General features: G+C 35.2%; 1 long non-coding RNA gene across 2 annotated transcripts in view; it reads right to left on the bottom strand.

The window, feature by feature from the left end:
• Positions 1-24,328, bottom strand: part of LOC138915358 (uncharacterized) — a 668,538-nt gene that overhangs the window by 4,383 nt on the left and 639,827 nt on the right. The window lies entirely within an intron of this gene.

Raw genomic sequence — 24,328 nt, 5'->3', positions numbered from 1 at the left:
AAATTACATAGAATAGTGTCTGGCATATAATAAATGCTATAGTGTTGTCTATTCTTTAAGGGTTTAAATTTGGAGAAACTGTCTCTTTACCTTTGATCCCTGTGCTCCAAAAAGATACTTTTGTTTACTTCAAAACAATGGCAGTTAAAATCAATTACGCTATCTCAAAAAATTATTAATATATTAAATTTAAAAATATAGACTTTCTTTTGATACCATAAACTCATTATGAAATAAATTCAGTACTCTAATCACTTAGGACTTGTATCTTAGTCAGCATAGTCCAAAATGTTGCACGTTAAAGGTCAATAAAATGTAAATGCTTCTTTGTCACTACAAGTTCTCTGGTGGTCTAGTGGCTAGGATTCTCTGTAGCTACACACGTCACAACCATTTTCTTTTCCCATTTCTCAAGAAACAAAATTCACAAGTCTAAATATATTCAACTGGATGCAGATTTGTTTCTACAATGTCATGGAAATGACAAAATATATGTGATTTTCTAAGGTCAATACATGAAATGTCTATGGAATTGTGGATTCAAAATAATACCTTCTGTTTCTTATGAAATGACAATTTGTCATGAGGCAACATGATTGTGACTTTTCTTCTACCTGCAAGAGTGAGTTGTGACTGGGGATTTAGAATTTGGCCGCCACAGAAAATGTTGCCTAATATCTATGTTCTTTTCCTTCCCACACTGAAATTTTATCGTCACATAACTTTAAACGGTGGTAAATATTCAGTAAAAAATGAAACAGGAGAATGCGGAAGGAATTGGGATAGTTCATTGCTAGTCATGATGCTTATTTTATCAGTGGTAATAGATGACCCAAAATTTTGACAGTCAGGGAAAAGTGCATATCTGTTTTTTCTGCCAACCTCATACACTTTAAAATCTTTAGGAAGTGCTTTTGTAGATAATATAAAGAAGGCCACTCATATATTTCTGCTTTTATACCAAACTCAGTTCTGCATTTGTTAACACAGAACTAAAGAGTGAACTCTCTAACTTATACATTTGCAAAGCCACTTTGAACTTTTACCTCTAAAACTCCCTAAATATATATACCATATATGTATAAATATACCACATATATTTAGTAAACATGCCCACTAAATATATATTTTTTGAATATAAATATATATTTATATATTCATATATACGTATATATTTTAAATATAAATATATATTTATATATTCATATATAAGTATATATTTTAAATATGTATATTTTATATATATCATATAAATATACCCACTAAATATAAATATTTTTATGTATAAACATCCCCACTAAATATATAACTATATATATAAAATATAACTATATATGTTTAGTGGGGATATTTATAAATACAATTTGGCAATGCATTTAGTAGTTTTCAATGGAAAATGTGATGTTAGTATTTTAATTATAAAGAGAAGCAATTATATAAATATGCAAATTAGGCCCTGAAAATTCCAGAAAACATAGTGTAGGAATGCCTCACTTCCATATTAACTGTAAGTCTAAAGGAAAAATAAGCTTTGAAAATCTGAAGAAAGAGGCAAGCAGCTCATGAAAACAAAACTATAAGATGGGAGTCAGTCAATGATTATAATATAGGCAAATAGGAAGGAAACCCTGAAGACAAAATATGAACCAGAAATCAAGAAAGTCTAACATACCTCAAATCATTAAGAACCATTACACTGTCCTAGGAAGCATGACAATTCTCCGAAATTCAGTAAACACCCACAAAATTAAGCAACATATTCATAGGAGGAGCATCCAACTAAATCAACCCTGAGAATTGGGGAATATCCATCCTGCTTTACTATTACCTGTTATGTGTTACTTGGGGTAGCCCATCTGTTTGCAACAGATGCCTAATCCCATCTCAGAGAATGCTGCTCTCTACAGTCAGCTGCAATGGGACCAAGGGAAACAAACAGTGACCTGGCTCTTTCGAAGTGGATTATTTTACCCAGTAAAGCATCAGGAAAGAAAGGCAGCTTGGATTCATCCTCAGCAGGGTATTTTAGAAGATGGCTCATACCACTCTGTCCATCTCCCTTGGTGTGGCGTGGACCTAGCCTTTGAATAGCATCTTTTTAAGGTACCTATTAATCAATCTTATTCTGATTGAGTAGGTATGAGGAATAGCGAGACTACTTTGTATGCCAGATTTGGAATCACCGGGGAAACACTCCAGCTGTGTTTCACATGAAGAATCAGTATTCCACATAAGCTCATTCTGTTCATGGCAAAAATGCTTTCATGACTCTCTTGACTCTGTGAGATGCTTTTATGAAAATTACTAATATTGACTCAGTAGAAAAGGATACAAAAAGCCATTTGCTTAAGTATTTTGGCAACATGCCCATGAAACATTTTGAAGAATACTATGAAACCTGTCCATTCTACTTCTTACTGCATTACAATTCAAAAATATATACATATTCTCCCTGCTGGTTTATCAAGAATATGTGTTTATAACCATTTTATAGATGTTTTTTCAAAAATCTGTATAGAACACCTAGGGAGGGATTACCACTCAAAATATTTTGAACTTCTGCATTAAATTACTTGTGCTTTAAAATTGTCCTTAAAAGAGATAGGATGAATAGACCAAAGCAAACTGTGTTTTGAAGCATGAGGTATGGCACATGTCTGAATAGATAATACAGCAGAGAAAGAAAGGTAACATGAAGAAATTACTGAAAGATCAAAAAGCTTTGAAACTTTACAGATCAACGTTAAAAAGCCATTTGTTCAGCTGCTGGCCCCATGGCCAAATGGTTAAGTTTGCACACTCTGCTTCAGTGGCCCAGGGTTTCACTGGTTTGGATCCTGGGCCCGGACATGGCACCGCTCATCAGGCCACGTTGAGGTGGCGTCCCACATAACACAACCAGAAGGACCTACAACTAGAGTATACAACCATGTGCTGGGGGGCTTTGGGGAGAAAAAGAAGAAGAAAAATATTGATCTAAAGAAAACCATTAGTCCAATAAAAAATTATGTGCATACCTACTATGTAACTATAAATAGTAGAGAAATTGGATATAAACTCATGAAGGCATCAATTTCTCCACACCTCCTAGTGCTTGCAATCTGGATAGCAATGTCAATGTAAACAACCAACTTTGATAGAATCATATATGAAGTGAGGCAATGGGAGCATTTATTATGCATGGTAGCTGAAGAAACTAACATTAATGTTAAATTTTCTTATAAGTTTAGAAGTTTTATTGACTAAAGAGCCATTTTTAAAACAACTTTGATTTATTTAACATGTCCTAAATACATGGGTATAATAGAAAAATGTTACAGTTGAATACATCCAGAATACTTCAACCATTTACTAAGAAGCATAATGTAAAAAAATAGGACTATCTTTATTTCAAAACCCCAGCCACACAACTTTTTACCGTGGTACATTTTCTGGTCTGCAACTGTGCCTGATTCACAGTAAATACTACACGTAATACTTGTTGAATTAATTTATAATTTTCATATTCTAGAAAACAAAAATGCTGGCAAAAGTAAAATCATAATAAAATATGAATATGACTTGGCTTTGTATTTCAAAAATTCTAATTAAATTCCTAATAATTTCCTTTGTCTCAGATCATTTTACCCTACGTGTACATGAAGAACAAGTGTAAAATGTCAAAGAATGCTTTTATTTAACATGGTAGATTCTCTCCCCTTCCCCTGTCAGATCTCTATTTTCTCCAGTACAAGAACAAAATAAAGGGAGATAGAGGTCTTACATGGTAATTCTATGCTACTGCTTAGGAGATGAGTAAAAATTTAGAGGCATCCTACAAGTTCCGACTTGAGAGCAGCCCATAAAGCTGACTTGCTTTGTGATTAACTTCTGTCAACTTAAAAAGTAAATTGGCCAGTTGTTTCACTTGCAAAATGAATTTATTTGGGAATAACCAAAAGAATTGCAATTGGAGATAAGCAGGCTATAGCTGACCCCACAGGCAAATCCAGAGAAACAAAGGAAGGGATTGGCATTTATAGAGAAAAAGGGAGAGTTGGGTGGGGCTGTAATAAACAAAGAATCCATTGGAGGAAAAAACCGGGAGTCCAAAGTATAAAGGCTTCTCATTGGCGGAGTTGCTACAGTCTCTTCTTGGCTGTGCTGTTGCCAAGTGGGGAGAGAAATCTGCTTTCCTCCCACTGAGTAGTAAAGTAGTAAATACCTTTTTGTCAAAGATGCAAGCTTAGTCTCTTCTTGTTTGGAGTAACTGACCACAAATGATAGGGCATCAGAGCTCCCCCTACAGGCCTTCCCCACTCCAACTTAGTTGAAATTTGTTTTATTAATTTCACACTTGGATTTTGATTTTACCTCCTGGGATGGGTATGACACATTAAGAGGTAAGCAGGAGCCTAAATTAATCATACCAGATATTGGTTGGTTTTAATGTCTTTAATAATAAAATAAAAGTTGGACATATATGCTTGTATTCTGTATTAAAATTGTTTTGAGTAGACCGTTATTTCCAAAAGTCCAAGGATCATGGATTTATAGATGAGAAAATCCAGAGAGGTTAAGTGAATTTTATGAATTCAAATAGTTAGTCGAAGAAACAGCGTAAGACTCAAGTCTCCTAATTTGGCAGCATTAATTCTTAAATTGTTAGATTTTTAAGGCACAATGTAATGGCATTAAGTATGAGCAAAAGCCACACTCCAAGAAATGCACTTTGAATAGGTCGAGTGGAAAAGCATCCGCCATGAGCACCATTTGATATAAGAATCCCCAAGCAGGAAAAGTTGCTTTAGGCTCCCCAGGGAAACAGGAAAGGGGTTATTATCGAACATTTTCTGAGTCTGCATGTGAATTTCTCCTTTCACTATCTGTTCATATCCTGTCATCCGATAGGCTGAAGTATTGACATGGCAACATCTGGACTCCTGGGAACACATGAGTCTTCCCGTCGAAGTTTGTCTTTGTCACCCCCTCTGGTCGTGCCTACGTGTCTCATGTAGTGCTGAAATTCTTTAGGTTGCTCTTCTTCCAAGCTGCTATTAACGATGCCCAGGGACTGAAAGACGTCTGTTCATTAGCACCAAATTTTTTTTTTCAACTAAACTGGAAAATGCTCTTTCATGTATTAGCTCTTTAGATAAAGAACAGCACAAGGTTGACTCAAGGAAAATTTAGCTGGCTTTGGATGGAGCCAAGTGTTTGGGAAGTGACAGAGACATTTGAAATCATTAGATAGGAAAAAGATTGTCCTAAGGGAAGGGTAATGCCCTAAATAAAACATCAATTGGTTAATTCATGCAATTTTATTACAGATGCTTCCTAACAGAGATAATTTTAAAATCCTATAGAAAAGATTGTGTGTGGGTGTGCACACGTGTGTGCATGTGCGTGCATACATGCGTGTACACACAGTAGAGTTTTCAGTCCTTTCCATCTGGTCGTGGAAGCCGCCTGCTGCGGCCCCAGCCCCTCTCAGGACCTGTAGCAATCCCGTCTAGTGTGCCAACTTCTCAGTGCATGAGACCTGAAGTTATTTTCCTGCCATTCTTCTTTACCAGATGTTCCCAAAAGTGTCCCAGATTTTCTTATACAACACAAACATCACTTTCTCTTTTTCTCTTCACCTGTGGTCATTGGCACTATTGCTTAGTGGTTATGTATCTAGCTTCTCTGCTCTCCAGATCCCTGCAGGTAATCGTAGGCTCCTTGGCCTAACCCAAATAATTGAGTGGGCTCTTGAATGCTTCTAGGAGTGGATCCTTTCTTGTTATCCATAGCCACTGGCTAGAATCCACCTATGAATTATCTATGCCCAGATGACAATATAATGCCACAGATTTATCTGATTTTGACTAGTAACCAATACAATCAGCCGTGTCCTGACCATCATGGGGAAAGTTCTATATTAGACTTTGACTTCCACTGAAGGGGAGAGAGAGTGCAGCAACAAGTTTCTTTCTCTTTGTCTCCATGCAAGGGGACCCTGAGTTACTTTATCTTATAGAGAGTTAGAATTAAGGAAATTAAGTGCTCCTAAGGAGATCAGTTTCTTAGACACATGTTTTTAATCAAGGACTCAAGTCTGCTGCCACACAAAGCAAACAGTCCTGCTTGCTTGCAAATGCTACTTATCTCTTGAAAGAAATTTCACATTTTAATTTTACATCTTAAGGTTCATTTTATGCTTCATCTCTATGTGCTATTTCTAAGTTTTTAATGCTATTCCGTTGCAATATATACGAACCATCTTTGTGCAAAGTTGCAAATGTTGATGGTAATGTGACTAAATTATTCCAACAGATCTAAGGACATGCCAGCAACTGCAATCAGAGGTACACGACTCTCGACTTTGAAGTTTTTAATAAGGTGCCCAGTGGCATGGGAGCCCTGCAGATCAGAGCGAGGGTCCTATCAGTTCTTTTGAGGCTTCTCCCTTTACCATTCTCCTGGGGCTTGTCCAATATTTCTCTAATTAAGGTTTCTAATAATTTCCTTTGTCTCAGATCATTTCACCCTAAGTGTATGCGAAGACCACGTTTAAAAGTTTAAAATATTTCTGGATATTTTGGCTAATTTCCAGCTTTCTCATCAGGGGCAAATAACTGGTAATGACCTTAGAACGTTTCTGAGAACTTCTTGTAAAACGGGGAAATTTACCTGGAATACCATCCCCTTAGTGGGCCAAGGTCTCAGGCCTTCAAGTGTATTCCTCACCTTAATAATAACATTTTTATTAACTTTTTGACATAAGTATAATATGCAGAGAACAAAAGTACACAGATGGTAATAACTGTATAAATTAGTTAAATTCTACAAAGTGAACATATCATAGCAGCACATAGATAAAGAAATAGAATATTATCAAAACCTCAGAGGGCCCCTCTTACCATCGCAATATCCCCCAGGATAAATTATCCTAGGATCCAAAAATTTAAATTATTTTGCCTGTTTTTGAAATTTATATGATTAGGGTTATATCAAATGTTCTCTTTTATATGTTTCTTTCACCTTTTTTTGTTAACTTATTTGTGAGATTTATCCATGTATTTTTGTGCTGTAGTAGCTTGTTAATTCTTGATGCTTTAGGATTACATTGTAGAAAGAAACCCTACTTTATTCAACTATTGTAAAGCTGATAGAAATTTGTTTTATTTCTACTCTTTTGGCTATAATGAAAGGTTCTGGAATGAACAACATCATATATGTCTTCTAGGGAACATACATAGCCATCTCTGCTGAGTATACACTTGAGTGAAATTTTTGGATCCCGGAATTATGTTCAACTTCAAAAGGTAAGGCAAAGTCTTCGTGCCCTTCGATCTACACTCCCACTTCCAGTGCTTGGTTGTTCCAGGTTCTCCACATCTGTTCCAAATCTTGATATTGTCTAACTTCTTTTATTCCTGGAATAATGTCTTGTGGTTTGACTGACATTTCCCTAAATGACCAATCATTTTAAGCACCTTCTTATATGTTTTTAGCTAATTCAGAATCATCTCCAATGAAGTGCCTGTTATAGTTTGTATTCATTGTTTATTCCTGTGACTTCCATTTTATTATTTATTTGTAGACTTTTATGCACACACATATACACCCTGGAAACAATTTTTTTTCAGGTATGTATTTTGTGAATATTTTCTTCCAATCTGTGTTTGTTTTTCGCTCTACTACTGTATTTTGCTGAGCAAAACTCCTTAATGTTGTTGTCCAATTTTTTACTTACGGCCAGTGCTTTTTTGTTCAAGCTTTCTTTGCCTACCCTGGAAAACGATGATAGTCTCCGAAAGGTTTATTATTTGCTGATCACATATAGATGTGTACTATGTCAAGATTTATTTTTGTTTATGATGTAAGGTAAAAAACTTTTTCTCATAAAAATATCCAGTAGATCCAGCTTATCTTATTGAATATACCATTATTTCCCTGTTGCATTTCAGCATCCCTTTGTTGTATATCAGGCAATCATCTATGTGTGACCATTTCCAGACTGCCTATTTTCTACCAATGATCCATTTTTCAATCTTTGTAACAATACCACACTGTTTTATCTCTATATGGATCTTGATAATTCTATCTCTGAAATCCAGTAGAATTCTTAACTTTTGTCCTTCTTAACGATATATTTAGCCATTTTTGTCTCTTTCAATTTACATATAAATCTAATCTATCAATTTATTCTAAAAAATTACATATCTCTTAACATTAGAACAATTAAATTTATTAAGCCTGTGATTATAATTCTTGATAGATTGTGTCAGTTGATTTTATAAAAAGCTTTAAATATACATCTTTCTGGCTAGGTGGTGAAACGTATGTTTTCCTAAGATATGTATTCCAATAAAAGAGCATTGCTATCTTATCTAAAATTCTAGACTGCTGGTAGTCATTGAAATATAAGAAAAAGCATGTACCTTTTGTGTCTTTGTGTATGTGTTTGTGATATAGAGAGTAAATTCTGGAATATATTGGTAAATAAATTAAAGATTATAGGCCTACCATATTCCAAAATTGAAAACATTTGGGTTTTATTATCAATTTTTGTCATAGTCCACTGACTTAGTTTATTAACAGTCCTCTTTCGGGCTCTCACCTTACTTGATGACTGATGAAATTGCTAATCCTAAGAAACAAAGACTAAATAAGGCCACAATTGATCACTCTCCCGTCTTTTTTTTAAGAGCAATTTGATTTGTTATTTTCTTTTTAACTAAGGCAGTCACTCTTAATTGAATAAATGGCTACAAACAGCAACAATACACGTCTTACAGGGCTTTCAGAGTATTATACAAAATGAGGTAGCTAAAGATCAGTACCTAAAAAACACTGCCACTAAATAAATATTAATTGTATCCCTTTGAAAATCAATTGGCTATCTGGTAGACCATGGCAGACTGTGCATTGGTTCACATGTCATTATTAGAGTAAAAGCATGTATGCATTTTTAGATTCTAGAGGTGGAACAGATTATTTTTGAAAAATGAAATGTTATGACTAAGACTATTAATCCTCACAGAATAATAAAATAGTCTTTAATTATTTAGATAATTAAGCCAAACTCTTGACTTTAGTTTTGGTCAGAAATGGATTTGTTTCGTTATTTTTAGGAAGGCAAAATGGCTATTTGTTTGGAAAGAAAAATGTTAGAAACAGTCAGAATGAAATACGCACAATCAAAACAGAAAGAAATTAAAAAAACATACACGAATATTGCACCATTACCTATTTTTTGAAGTTCAGTCTAATGATCCGTATGTCTAGCCACATAAGCATAGAATGCAAAACAGTTTTAAATACAGAAAGATTGTTAATACACATGGATTTTTATATTAATGACCCTTACCAAGCAGTGTGTTGTTACAAGGAGCCCATATAGATGAGAACAAAATCTAAAGGTTTGCTTTATATTCACGTGTTACAGTCAGAACCTGAAGTTCTGTTAAACTTTTACAGTTTTATGCACTCATAATTTCTTCATAAGGATTTTACTTAAAAGGTATAATTACTTAGGAAAAGGATTCTTTCCTTTTATCTAGTTACTAATAAATATTTCAATCTTTCCATTTCTTTTTCCTGTAAGTCGAATCAAAAGCAACGGGCAAAGGACAATAGTGTGTTAAATAAAGTATGTATACCAACCACAAAGAAAACCAGCTTGTAACATTTTATAATACATTTAAGTGCTTTTACATTTTTTATTATGATTGACCCCAAATCATTCCAGATAAGCAGCCAAATCATCGTCTTTTAAAAACTTGACTCCATTGTATTTGGTAGAGGAAAGACCACAGGTTTTGAAGTTTGTCTTAGCTGAGCACAAATATCAACCTCCTTGCTTACTAGCTGCATAATATAGTTAGATTTTTTCACCTCTCTGTCTCTTATTTACTTCCTTTATAAAATAAGAATAACATTCCTCATGATCTAGTTGTTTTTAGAATGAAAGGAAATAATGAATGCACATCATTTAGTGCATTGTTTCGGCAAGTAGGAAGTCGACGAATACTACTAGATCCATTACTCTTAATTGTTCATTTATAGTTGAATCAAAAATTATATTCCAAACCTGAAACTCACTAACATGTATGATAATCCTAAATATGACTTTGAACTTTAAATCAGACTCTAAGTGACTATTGATAGTACTGCTAAAGAAATATTGTTACAGATCATACTGGAAAAATTCTATGCATATGCTTTTTGTACAAACAAGTTTTTAGTTTGTATGTTTGTAATAGTACTTCATCATTTAGTAAAAAAAATCCATTGTTCTGACAACATATCAGGACTTTATGCTTATTTTAATCTACCTCTTTTCCCAAGATCTGTGATTATCCTCAAATTATTACAAAATGAGAAATTATCACTCCAATAGTGCACGTATATACTATGAATATTTAATAAATTTCTGAATCAATTCTACTTTTTAGCTATAATTTTATGAGTTGTATGGAAAAAAAGAAGTCTTGAACAAACATAAAGTCTGTTTAAGATACTTAGATGGTAGAAAATATTGGGCCAAATCTATCTCAGTGTAGAATTTTTCCACAGCATCCTTTATTCTGCACCTCACCAAGCTTGAATAACATTAAGAGATTCAGATGTATTTGCTTATTCTCACAGAATATTTTTACTTGGCTATTTGACTGTTTTATAGATTTACTGTTTATGGAATTATCAGGAGTGGCATTAATGATTAAGTATTTTGAAAGGGACAAAATAGTGGTAAAATGGAATTACCTCCATACCATTGAGTTTTGGGAACAATAAAGATAAGCAAAGTCCCTGGCGTTATTGTTGAATAGTTTTCTGTACGTGCGTGGGAGAGAATAGAGCGCTGCTGTTATCTGTACTGCGTAGAGTTGAACAGAAAGTACGACGGCAAGATGCATTCTGAAAGACCAGCTAAAGGCCAGTCTCTCAGCTCTCAGCAATGCAGCAGAAGCTTCAACTTCGTTACTGATAACCTGATATTTATAAGCCTGGGTGTCATAGGTTTTAGCCTGTTCTGATTTGGACCTCATGAGCTTCACATTATGAATTTAGAGTCACACTGTGAGTCAAAGGAAATAAAATAATTTTAGTAAAGGAGAATATTGAGAGTGGTTACAGTAATCCAAATTTTTTGCTGGAATTTATTTCACATAGACAGAGCTTTAACAGGTCCCCTTAATAGAAATTGGTCAATATATTGCAAGCAAATTTGAGATTTTGAGCAATAATTTTATAAAATAATAAAAAGTTTTAAAAGTATAAAATATATAGCAGCCAATGTTCTATTGGGTTGTTTGCTTTTTCACTTATTAATTAAAAGGAGTTCATCTTATGTTCTGGATATGAGTCCCTTGTCACATATGTGTACTGCAAATACCTTCTTCTACAGTGTTGTTTTCTAAATTTTTAGTCTCTTAGTGGTTTGTTTTGATGAAAAAAGTTTTTAATTTTAATGTAGCTTAATTGATCAAGTTTTTTCTCTATGGAAAACATTTTTGGTGCACAGTTTAAGAAATCATTGCTTATCGCCAAGTTTTGAAACCATTTACTGAGTAGTAGGATGGATGAAGGAAGTGTGGTATGTTCATGCAATTGAATAGCACACAGTGAGGAAAATGAATGAAGTATCTTTACATGTAACAACATGATATTAAGTGAAAGAAGCCCAATGCTTGCACCGTATGTCCATATACACTACACGGTATCTTCAAAAACGTGCGGAATTAATCTATGGTGATAGAAGTCAGGACAATGATTGCTGTTGGTAGACAGGAGGTGACTGGTATGAAGGGGCTCTGGCATCGTGGTAATGTTCTTCTTCCTGACCTGTGTGGTTGTTACACAGGTATGGTCATTCTTTGAAAATTCCTCAAGTTCTACAGTTAAGATTTCTGCATCTCTCTGGATATATATTATAGATCAATACAATTTCAAATAAGTTTTATAAAGAGAAAGAATTGAGCAGAAGAAATTGAACATAGTGAGAACAGAACTTTTAAGAGCTGTGCTCTAAGAAGGATTTAGAATTGTAAACCCAATGTCAGATTGAATGCTTCCTCTGCTCTGCATAAAACATGTCTAAAAGGAAATACAAAATGATCTGCTCATTTTCTTGGTTTTATGACAAATCTTCATTTAAGAATAATAAAGAAAACATTATATGTCCCTAAACTATATGATAGAATCAGAAAGAATATATCCCTGAATTATGCAATCACAATTTCAAATTTTAAATTGGTGACTGTTTCTTTACAAATATGTGATATTTTATTTCTTTAAAACGTTAATTTTCAGATATTGTAATACTGTGTCCAAAGTCATAGTATGTTGGTATTTATATAAATCTAGATTGTCAATGTGGATGGAAGAAAACATTTGCTTTCATCTACTAACTATACTATTGCTACTTTTAACTACAAAATGGGAGTTTAAAACTACCTAAGTGATTTAATTGCTATTATTTAGTAATACTGTAACTGTAGATGTTAGTTTTAAACTAATTTTTGTTGAATTTTGAAAAAGTAAATAGTAAGACTTTCTTGTCCAAATGTTTTTCTTCCCTGGTGAAAGTGAAAATAGTCTAACTACATGACAGTATATTCTTACGTTAAATATTAAATCTTTATTAAATATTAAATATTTTGAGCTAAGAGATACCTTAACTCTTTTCTTGCATCTTTAGGGGATAATATCAGAAAGTGTTGGATATAAATACATACAAAAGCAATTGTAGTCGATAAAATCTTCACATATAGAAGATTTCCTGATTGTTCCTGAACTGGAAAAAATGCAATACTTGATGTCTCACTTTGTGGAGGCACAAATGGTTTTGACAAATATATGATAATGATGAGTATGCTTTATTTGTATTCATTCAAACTGCTCTTGCCTAAGTAGGTAAATATATATAAGATTTCAGTATCAATTTGTGACCAGTTTATTTATAAGTGCAATTTATGTTATGATTACTTCACATAGTATATCTGTCTGGGCAATTCTTTAATCTCCAGGGAGATGATTCATAAGTGATGGTCGATAACTACTTAGGAAACAGGAGGATAAATTTATCGTCTTAGGCTATAAATGATGCTAAGAAACAGCAAAAACTTAATACTTTTTTAAAGGGAGGCATATATGTGAGAGGAAAACTTATGAATTAGTGTATTTAATAACAAGAATTACCACTTAATGGGCATGCATGAAGAACTTTGTGCGCTGCATGGGTACAATAAAATTCTAGTATATGAGGAGCTGAAGATGAAGCTGGGAAAATATGCATAAAGTAAAATATTTATATGTGAAAGGACATTCCGTGCCACGTCATTATGTACTGTTTATGGAACTGATGAAAGGTGTGATACCAGTTTCTTATGATGAGAATATTGATTTTGTGTAGACTTTCAGTAAGTAGCTTGAATATTTGTTCCAATAGATTAGCTGTATATTGGTAGTCAAACCTGATATAAAGTTAAAGGTTTTATTAAGAATAAATATTTCAGAAATCTGGGACCCGTAAAAGAAAAATGCAGGTTCATAAAAATCATGAGTATATATATGTAAACATATATAAATATATATGTGTATATATGTAGATAGATATAATTTAATATAGTGTATGTCATATGCACTCACATACATTTTTCAATGTAGTCGACACACTTTGTAATTACATAGCACTAGTTCACCGAAGTAAGTTGAGTTATACCCAGAAGCACGCCTTGAATAAGATTTTGAGTGCAGGTGGCTTGTTTGGTAGGTAATCCCAAGACACTGTTGAGAGGAGTGAGAAAATGAGACAAAAAAAAGAGAAGAAAATCTATACAGGGCATAACGTTAATAATGAAGTTATCTCTTTGGGCAATTAAAGCTTAATACCTTTAGGAACCTCTGGAAGGCAGTATGGAACATTGATTAGTTATCTCTGAGGGCCACAGAAATGGGGGTGTTTGTACTTCAACTCCCATCCATCATTTGTCGAGAGGAGCAAGTGCGGGTGCTAACTCCTAGGACCTCTGATCTACCCAATAAGTAAACCTAAAAGTGGAACCCAGGCAGAGAAGGTGCTTGCTCTAGGACACTGCCCGCAGGCACTAGAGTAATGGTGAATGCGAGAGACGTGGAGGGGTGCTGGGAGTGTCTGCGACAAGAGGTAGTCACAATGTGCTGGGCAGAATTCTAAAAGGGCCACCAAGGTTCCCACCCTGTGGGGTGGAGGCCTTGCATAATCCCCTTCCTTGGGTGCATTCAGAACCTCTGAGTATGATGGGTCTCACTCCATGCTTGTGTTGTGTTACATGGCAAAAGAGATTTCACATACGCCATTAAGATGACAAATCAGTTGATTCAAAGTTAATCAAGAGGGACGTGACCTGGGTAACCTGACTTAATCAGGTGGGATCCTTTAAAAAGAAAGACGTGCAAAGAGTGATTGAGATTTTCTCCTGCTCATCTTGAAGAAAATGGAAGCTGCCCTTAATCTTATAGCTGTAAGGGACTGAATTCTGCTAACTGCTTATATGAGCTCACATGAGACTGCAGCCCTGGCCAACACCTTACCTTAAGCCTGCGGGACTCTGAGCAGAGAACCCAGTTGTGCCTGGATTTCTGAACTACAGAAACTGTGAGACGGTAAATTTGTGTTGTTTTAAGCTGCTCTGTTCACGTTAATTTTCTATGCATCAATAGAACACTAATACATGTAGGCATTTAACACATGCACACGTGTAAAGCTTACAGATTTGTTTTAAAAATCACAGGCATTGCAGTTTCTTTTTTCTCTAGCTCAGGCTGATTTAATCATTTCATTCACCAAATCTTAATATCCTTTTCACTTGTAATATTTGTTTTACTAAACACATGTGCATGTCCTTGCCCAGCTCTGGTGTTTTCCCAAGCTCAACTTTTAAGTACTCAATCATTTCTCCAAGGTGAGGGCCACCCTTTTTCTTTGTTGTAATATCAGTGGTGCTGTTTTGCTTTGATTGCCACTATTTTGTAAACTGCTATCTACATCACCAAAATCCCAGCCACCATCCTCTCCACTGTAACATTCAGCATCCTCATCTACTCATTTTTTTTTTCTTTTTTGGTGAGGAAGATTGACCCTGAGCTAACACCTGTTGCCAATCTTCCTCTTTTTGCTTGAGGAAGATTGTTGCTGAGCTAACATCAATGGCAATCTTCCTCTATTTTGTATGTGGGATGCTGCCACAACATGGTTTGATGAGCAGTGTGTAGGTCCATGCCCAGGACCCGAACCTGTGAACCTGGGGTTGCCTAAGTGGAGTGGGCAAACTTAAGCAATATGCCACTGGGCCAGCCTCTCCTCCACTTCTTCATAACGACTTCTACTACTTTCTTCTGTCTTTGTCCACATTTACCCAGCAATCTATATGTACAGTTACTCTCTTTACCTCAATGGCTAAGTGGTTTAATTCCTTCTCTGTCTAGCTCATCTAAATCTCCATAAAATGCTGCATGTAGCACACACACATATGCATGCATACAAACATACTACGCAGTAGACATTATTCATTAATTTTGTTAGAGTCCAAAATGATACATGGATTAATATATCAATGTGTACACATATAAGGGAATGATTAAATAAGAAAAAACTAGCTTATCTGAACATCCAATTCACCTACTCTGACCTCCACTCAGAAAAGAGAGATCAATGTTTTGTTTCTAAGTCCTTTGAAGAAAAACTAGATAGAATTTCCCAGACTGGGAAATGATAGAGAGAATTGATTGGAAGACTAAATGTAGAAACTTCTTTCAAAAAATGGTTGGTTTTTGAGCATGCAGCAAGAATTTGGAATTATCCACAAATTTTGTGGATATTCTGAAGAATGAGTGACGTAAACCATACCCTCATGCAGAATCTCACAAACAAAACAGACCTCAGAGGAAAATTTCACCCAGGGAAGTTTGAGCCTAGACCCCAGGACTTCATGTCTCAGTAGAGTTTCCCACTCTCTGTGAACACAAGCTATGAGGTTTCTTACCTTTTAGGATTATGTAGACTTATATAATTAGCATATCAATAGTGACCACTGAGACTGAAGAAAGATAATGAGAGCCCTAAACAGATATTCTAGACTGAAGTATACCTCCTGGAAGCTCTGACGACCTTTGGAGCTGGCTTCATAATGAATGGAAATGAGGCTCCCCACCATTTTAACTTTAGTGAGAAAAATAAGCTCCATAATATATTTATTTATATTTTATTTTGATAGTTGAGGAAAATTCAGGCATAGTCATACCCATTCTTGGAAGGAAGGAAGGAAGGAAGAGTGAAAGAAAGAGACAGAGAAAGAAAGAGACAGAAAGAAAGAAAAAAGAAAGGAAGGAAGGAAGGAAGAAAAAGAAAGAAAGAATGAAAGCTAGATGGATAGATAGATAAGTCACTTAGCAGATACATGGATAAATAGGTAGATAGATGAGAGGTTACTAATTAGGGAAGCTAAATAGGTAGATGGATAGATAAATTGATAAGAAGATATAGAAAATGCTGTTAGATAAATTTCCTAATTATTGATATTTAAAAATCCATGTAATGATTACAAGAATAAAGACGTAAGCCCTGGGGCATCGCTTTATTCATGACTGAATAGTGGTTACATCAGGAATGCCCATGTAACGGTCTTTTAGGGAAAGCTGCAAACCATAGTTAACCAACCGAAGCTTCAGGCTAGATTTGGGGAGGGAGTTCATAATTATACAAATTAGAGAAAGGCCACCATGATGAAGTTAATGTCTCTCCCAAATGAACAAAAAAGTTAGTCAACTACCATGAAACTAGCAAATAGTTAAGTTGCTAATTAGCAATCATCTTAAAATGTCTTTCATGCTGAAGACTTGTTAATTCTTACATCAAGTCATTTTTGTAGACAGCAGGGAAAAAGTAATAATTAGGAAGGCACGATTTCTGCTCTTATCAATTGCAGAGTCTAAAACAAGAGTGAATGCATGTCCGTATATATTTTCATTATAAGGCAGAATATAATCAAGGATTAAAATAAATAGAAATCAAGTTATACAAAGCACACCAATGTAGATGTTTAATTGTAGCTGAGAAGGCTTGTAGTTGATGTGGCATAAGAAAGCTCAAAGATTTTGAGAGTTAACCTCTGTGATTTTAGGCAAGTGACTTATTCTTTATGAGACTTAATTTTCTCATCCTGAACATGTTTTTAGTAATGCTATCTATTTCCTGGGGTTTCAGGGAAAATTTAAAAAGGTAATCTGTGTAAAGCATTTAAATTTTACGTTCAGTTAACATTGTTAGGATTTGTATGACTATGTCTTAGACCACTTTATCGAAACTGTGGAAGATATTTGGACAGAAGAAATATGTTAAGGCAAGAAGTCTTGATTATTCAATAGGGATAGTAAGAGGGGATACGTTTCTATTTTAAGGAAGTGCCATTAGAAATGCAATAGAAATAGTAGATTTAACAGGCATTTCAGAAAGCTGATGAATGGATGCTTGGAGTGGAGAAGTAGTATGTGTGAAAGGGGTGGACACCTTGATTGAATTAGCTCAAGAAAAGGGTTTTAAGGACAAAAATGAATGGTCATTTTAATGATACTGGTGGAGGAGTAAGGTGAGGCGGGTAGGTGACAGAAATGAAGAGATGTAGATCATTGGATTTAAGAAGGATTCAAGAAAAAGCTGTGAGTAACATGCTAGAAAAGTTGTCAGGGAATGATCTCTATTTGAGGCAATTCATGAGACAAAAGGAAAAATTGTAAAAAATAAAAAACAGTCAAAAAAAACACCAAAAAGTAGTATAAAATCCCACAGAGCACAAAGAGAAGTGGGCACATTACACTCTCCCATTCACAAACTGCACTAAAATTCATACCAATTTTTTTAACTAGACTGCAGATATTAAGATTGAAGAAAGGTTCCTTTAAAAGAAAAAAACTGAATTACATGTATTAAGATTGAAGGAAGGGTAGAATTACAAATTCTTACCAAAAAGGTATTGTAAGTTTATTTGTGAGATTTTCCCATCTTCTCCACACATAGCATGCAAAAAGGTGTATAAAAACGAGCAAATTAAAAGGCATGTAACTCTACTGACAGCTGGATAAATAACTCTAACAGAACAGAAGCTGAATATTACTTGAGGTTGAATAACTGCTGGGCCCTGGGCCTGGAATCCAGCAGAGATACTCAAGCGATTTCATTCTGCTGGATCACAGGAACTAAATTTTCTGCATGAAATAGACAAACAGAACCAGAAAAGTGGTATAAAACTGGAGCACAGAAGGAGTCGCTCACATCCGTGAAAGGGGCATGAATAAAACCTTGTCATCACCCTGTATCTGATAGCTCTGAAGTGAAAGGACTGTAGAATGAGGACACCTTCTTCTAATGAAAACACCAAAGTTCCCACTGGCATTTGGGTTTTCTTCCTTCCTTCGTCCCTCCCTCCCTCCCTCCCTCTTTTCCTCCTTCCCTCTCTTTGCCTTTCGTTTCTTTCTTTCCTTTCCTCTTTCCTCCTTCCTTCCTTCCTTCCTTTCTTTCTTTCTCTGTCTCTCTCTCTCCTTTTGTTCTTTTCTCTTCCTTTCTTTCTTTTCCTGAATCACGTATATTAACAAGGTACAGAAACCATAATCCACTCATATAATACCTGCTTTGGGACTGTGTGTTATGGAACGGCAGAAGACAAGTCATCAAAATTACCTCTCTATATAAATGTAAGAGAAGCAAAAAGAAGTAAAGAAGAAAAGGAAAAGGTATGGGGAAAAAGAGAAGGAGAAAAAGAGAGGGAAAGAGAACTATTAAAACACTGTACAAGGAGATCAACTTCCATCATGACAGCATGAGGAGCTCTACTGACTGACTCTCCAGTATAAACTCTAGACAAACAATAACTTAATCAAGCAATTTAAATAAGCTTGACAATAATTAAAAAAACAATAATTTAAACCTCTGGAAATGGTCCTAACAGCAATTAGTAAATGAGGAAACATCTACTCAAGAAAATCTGTGAAAATATGGTAAGAAAAATAAGAGTCTGTGGTATCTGAACAAAGATTGATCCCTTCCTTCTCTAGTCCCAGGTCAGGGTGGCAGAGAATTTGCTCCACACTGCTGTAGCCAGGAATGTGAAGCTTCCTATCTTCCTACCTCTCACTGTCCTGCCTGTGACCGAGGCAAAATCCCAGTGGGTACAATTGAGAAATTCACTCAATTCTTCTGTCCACCCCTCACTCATGGAATGGGGGCTGTATCTTGGGCATTTCACCACTATGAATACTGGGAGCCCTAATCATCCCAGCCCCAGATCATGAGACAGTGATTTCATGCCAGGGAGGCAAGCTAAGAGGCTTTCCATCCCCTACCAAGTTCTTGGCTCCTGGAGTATGAATGTTACTCACTGAGAAGTTTGCCATTGTCCCCATCCCAAGCTTGAGAGCTTTGGGAGGGGGTGAAGGGGAAAGAATCAGGTCATGAAATATATAGCCCCTAATCTCTTCCCAAGGGAACTATCTTCATTTGCAAGAGAGCTTAAGGAATTTGAAACCTCAGCAGAGGTTGTAGTGGTGAAATGCAATTGGGAGGAGATTCAAGACATAGGAAAACGCATCAGCTAACTAGTATGCAGGAGAGTCCCTGGGAACAGGACAACTGGAGGGAACCCTACTTGGTTGGGAACAAACATCAACACTGACCACCACAGAACCCATTCCATCAAGGAACCAGAATTTGAGTTAATTGGTAAAACAATTTATGCCTCAGGACATTATTGAAACAATTGAGCAAGAAGCTGGTCACTAGTGGAGTTTCTGTGGTCAGAGAAGGAGAGGAAAAGAGCCCTGCTAAAACCACTATTATCTCAGAGTGACTGTGGGCACACCCAAAGCCGTGTTCCCCTGAGGGCAACATGAGGATTAACTCTGTGTGAGGGGAAATAAAGTTCACTAAAATAATCCCATGGGTCACTGAAGAAATGACCAAGAAGAAAGCAAAAACAAGTCTTGGAGGATTCAAGGATCGGTACTCAGAATTGCTAAAATATGTTATCTAAAACATCTGGCTTCTAACAAAAATGATGAAACACACAAAGAAACCAGAATATATAACCTATACATGGAAAACAGGGTGGTCAACAGAAACTTCCTATGAGAGTGACCAGATGTCCAGATTTATCAGAAAAAAAAAAAAAAACATTTCAAAATGGCCATTATAAACATGTTCCTAGAATTAGAGGAAACCATGATTAAAGAAATAAATAAAAGTGTGATGACGATGCACATCAAATAAAGAATATCAATAAAGAGATAGAAATCATAAAAAAAACAACAAAGGAAATTCTGGAGTTGAAAAGTGCATTAAGTGAAATAAAAACAATTCACTAAGGGGGCTTATAAGTAGAGACAAACTGACAGAAGAAAGAGTACGTGAACTAAAAATAGAACAATAGAGAGCATGCAAGCCAAAGAACAGAGAGGATGAAGAATGAAGATAAACGAGGGGAGCCTCAGGGAAATTTGAGACACCATTAAGCATACCAACATGAATGAAATGGTGGGATCAGAAAGAGAGGAGAGAGAGAAAGAAGAAGAAAAAAATATTCAAAGAAATAACAGCTGAAAACTACTCAACTTTATTGAAAAAGAATTTACACTTTCAGGGGCTGGCCCCTTGGCCAAGTGGTTAAGTTCATGTGCTCCACTTTTGTGGCCTGAGTTTGCCAGTTTGGATCCTGGGTGTGGACCCACATACCACTTATCAAGCCATGCTTTGGTAGCATCCCACATAGAAGAACTAGAATGACCTACAACTAGGATATACAACTATGTGCTGGGGCTTTGGGGAAAAAACAAAAAGAGGAAGATTGGCAACGTATATTAGCTCAGGGCCAATCTTCCTCACCGAAAACAAAAACATACTTTAAAAAAAAAAAAGAATTTATACATCCAAGAAGTTCAACAAACTCCAAGGAGGATAAACTTAAAGAGATCCACATAAACGAAGACAAAATAAAGACTCCCTCAGATAAACAGAAGCTGAGAGAATCTGTTACTAGTAGAGTTGTCTTACAAGAAATACGAAAGAAAGTTCATCGGGCTGAAAACAACTGGCACCAGACTGCCACTCAAATACACATACACACACACACACACACAAAAGATGCTCATAAACATAATTATGTACATAATTACAAAAACCAGTATGATTTGATATTTCTTCATTTTTGTTCTCTTGATTAATTTAAAAAGCAATTGCATAAAGAGATGTGAATAAAATTGAAGAGGTCTGTAACAGTGCAGTTGACACACCCCTCTCCCAAGATGTTCACGTCATGATCCCCGGAACCTCTACGTACTTCTTTTTACCAAAACTGTATAATGACAAAAATGCCACAAAGATATGATCACAAATAAGTGGAAAATCATGGAGTTTTTTATGGGTAGCACTCAAATAATTGGCTCTACAAATGCAAAATTAAATCACATTATTATCTTATTCCATAAACAAAAATACACAGAAGTGATCACTAAAATACCATATGTATCTTTTCTCTATATTGTTCCCTGCTTCAGGCAGCTTCTAAAAGAGACATATCCGAAATTCATCAGAGACAAAATCTGTTATGTCTAGAGCATCTGGAGTTGATAGTAAACCAAATTTCGGAGGCTCTTGTTCACATCCTCACTTGTATTCCAGATGTAGAAAAGCATCTGTATTTGGGGAACCATGTCTAAATGATTTCGGGACAACATTTGACTGATGTCATCTTTTAGAGAATTTCTTATGGTTGGAATATTTGTACAGGTTTCAGCTTTGTATTCCTACCAAACTTGGGGTTCATGGAAATGGATAGAAAGGTGGTGATTCAAAATTAAGGAAGGATCTGTTGGATGACAGAAGCACAATGCTAAAACATCTGAACAGACTGAATAAATGGGTTCAATCTAATTAGATATAATTTAATATGGACAAATCTTACATTCTGTTCTCAAGCCTTAGTAATTTAAATGCAGAAAAGCAGTATGAGGAGAGTATAAAATATTTAAGCTTTTCAGTTGAACTGATAATTATATGTGAGTCAGTAACATAATATGACCTAGGTGATTAAAAAGTTAATATAATGTTAATTTTCATTAAAAGGCAATGTGTAGTGCAGAAGTGAGTTTTTAGGCTTATTCTACTGCTCTCTGGCAAGAGCATTTCCAAGTATAATGGTTGCAGAATTAAATTTGTTTTTAAGAGGTAAAATTTTAAGGGACAATAACATTTGAGTAAGCAGACTGTTGAGAGATAAAAGCCATTGACACAAAATATTTACCAACAGGTTCAAGTATAGAAGTGTTGTATATTTTGTTAATTTTCAATTATTTTTTGCCTCTCCCTGCAGAGTGAGTATACGTTCTAGTCTAGTCTATTTACTCCAGGATTGTCCATTTGGCTGTGAAAGTGACTTGTGCAAATGACAAGATTATCTCAGAGCAGAAATTTTAAAACTCATGTGTGGTTCCAGCAATGTCTTTTCTCTTAGCCACACTGTCCCTAAAGAGTCTGCTCTTTCAGTAAAGACCTATGCATCAGAGCCATTGCCACCCTGTAGCCAAGCTAAGAGAAATCATCTTTGTAGCTGCAAACATTGAGATGTGGGAGTCGTTTGTTATGGCAACATAACCTAGTGAAATCTAACTAATGTTTCAAGGTTGTTTAGCTAGAACAAGGCATTGAGAGAGGCCATTATCCCTAATTATCTGAATGGGTGTCACATGAAAAAATTATTAGACTTCGTTTCTGAGATTCCAGCAAACACCCTAGGTAAGGGGTTGTAGGATAGGGTAGGATATGCTGCAATAGCAAAAAGCCTGAAAATCTCAGGAGTTTAACCCAACCAAAAACTGCTGCTCATAATACTGATCAATGCATGTCTGTGAGGGCTCTCAATGCAATCATTCAGAGATTCCCATTGATGGATGCTCCTCCACCATTTTGTAGATACACCATCTGAAACATATGATGGTTCAGTCACTAGAACAGATGAAAAGACAGTTGGAAAGGCATGCATTTGCTCCTGTATGCACTGACCCAAAGGTGACATATTTCATTTCTGCCCACAGCTCATTAGCCAGAGTAGTCACGTGGCCACATGAAACTGTGAGGGGGTTAGGAAGTGTTAGCCAGACAGGGCCATATTTGAGAAGGACTAGGTATCTGTCATAGGAGTGGATGGTATTGAAGACAGAGCTGTATATAATATATATATATTAGTGGACATATATATCTATATATTAATGAACTTTATCATGCATATAGATGACACTGAAATAAAACAGATTGTCCTGTGGACATAAATTACCTGAGGGAGTGATCAAGACGGTTTATGGCCATTAATAAAATACGTGACAGAAGAAATTTATGGGTCCAAATTCCCTGTAGTGGTTAGGTTATATAACCCTAAATTTGAGGATTTCATAGATTTAAATGAGATTATCACAATATAAGCATACCAACTTCATGTTTAATTCAATATTGAAAAGGTAACAAAAAAGTTTCATGGTGAACTATGTGATTATAATTACACCTTACCTCATTTTGCATAATTAGGAAGACTTACTCTGTAAATTTTTCTTTATTTGTATACACTATTCTAGTCTCACATTACTATGTAGAGTCTAGATTATTAACAATTCTACCTAACTTTCTTATCTTTGAGGAAGATGATTTTAGAGCCAAACATCCTCAAGATGGATTTGTGAAGCAAATTCTGGTTTTCTCATTGGGTTTCAAATGCTGTTTATTGAGAGATTGACTCTATTGTATGTGATGGTTAAGATGTGCTATGTAATTAGAAATACTGAAACAACTCACCCGTCTTGACACATGGCCAATCTAAAGTTAGGAGAAGTCCTCCATCTAATCTTTTTGTCTGGTTTGAATCAAAGACTAAATATTTTGAAGCAGGAATGTATTCCTTATAGAGGCTAAAGGATTTCAATTAAGCAAATATGTCAAAGAAAAATTTAGTGAAGTTGATAATGCTGCTGTTATTAAAGGAAGGATCATTCTAGAGTTTGTTGGGCACCAAATATATCATTACCCTTGGGTCAGAATAAGATATTATTTATCTACAAGATCAATAGGATTTTTTAAAAAATATTTATTCTCTTCTTCAGGGAGCAAGAATATCAGTGTAGTAAAAAGAATATTTTTACTTTTAAATTGAGAGCTTTACCTTTCAAATGTGATTAATCTAAAATGTCTAAATAAGAATTATTGTAATGAAAGTGTGATAAAATTAATATGACAATGTTAATTGTAAAAAATAATTTTGGAAAATTTATGCTTACTGATAATGTT

Source organism: Equus caballus, chromosome 9 (assembly GCF_041296265.1).
Source record: "Equus caballus isolate H_3958 breed thoroughbred chromosome 9, TB-T2T, whole genome shotgun sequence".
Classification (NCBI taxonomy): Eukaryota; Metazoa; Chordata; class Mammalia; order Perissodactyla; family Equidae; genus Equus; species Equus caballus.
This window is presented reverse-complemented; position numbering and strand designations above follow the sequence as displayed.